Source organism: Penaeus monodon, chromosome 23 (assembly GCF_015228065.2).
Source record: "Penaeus monodon isolate SGIC_2016 chromosome 23, NSTDA_Pmon_1, whole genome shotgun sequence".
Taxonomy (NCBI): Eukaryota; Metazoa; Arthropoda; class Malacostraca; order Decapoda; family Penaeidae; genus Penaeus; species Penaeus monodon.
This window is the reverse complement of record NC_051408.1, coordinates 27,664,202-27,664,545: the sequence shown is the minus strand read 5'-3', so window position 1 is coordinate 27,664,545 and position 344 is coordinate 27,664,202. Positions and strand designations below refer to the sequence as shown.

Sequence of the window (344 nt, the reverse complement as noted above, 5' to 3'; positions counted from 1 at the left end):
ATCTGAATGTTTACCTCAAATAAGTGAACATGTGAATGGTTTGATTTAAAATGCTCTCATTCTTGCATGAGTTAAAAAAAAAAAGGTTGGGATAAACTGACCATGTGCCATATCTCTTTTAACATCCACTCATCTTACCACAAGACAATAAATCAAGTTGTATGGATGAAGGTGTCTATTGAAACATGATTCCTGATAGTGATGGGCCTGACAAATACTAATACAGGTGATACAGTGAGGGTTATTGAACTTCATAAAGCAGGCCTAAAAGCACAGGAAATCATAATATTGCTCTCTGAAACAGGTTTGCAGATTTCACTGTTGAGAAAGATTAGGAAGGCTGA

The 344-nt window shown here is 35.8% G+C and overlaps 1 protein-coding gene across 1 annotated transcript in view; it reads right to left on the bottom strand.

Moving 5' to 3' along the window:
• Positions 1 to 344, bottom strand: part of LOC119587914 (dystrobrevin beta-like) — a gene marked incomplete at its 5' end in the record, with an annotated part of 25,424 nt that overhangs the window by 940 nt on the left and 24,140 nt on the right.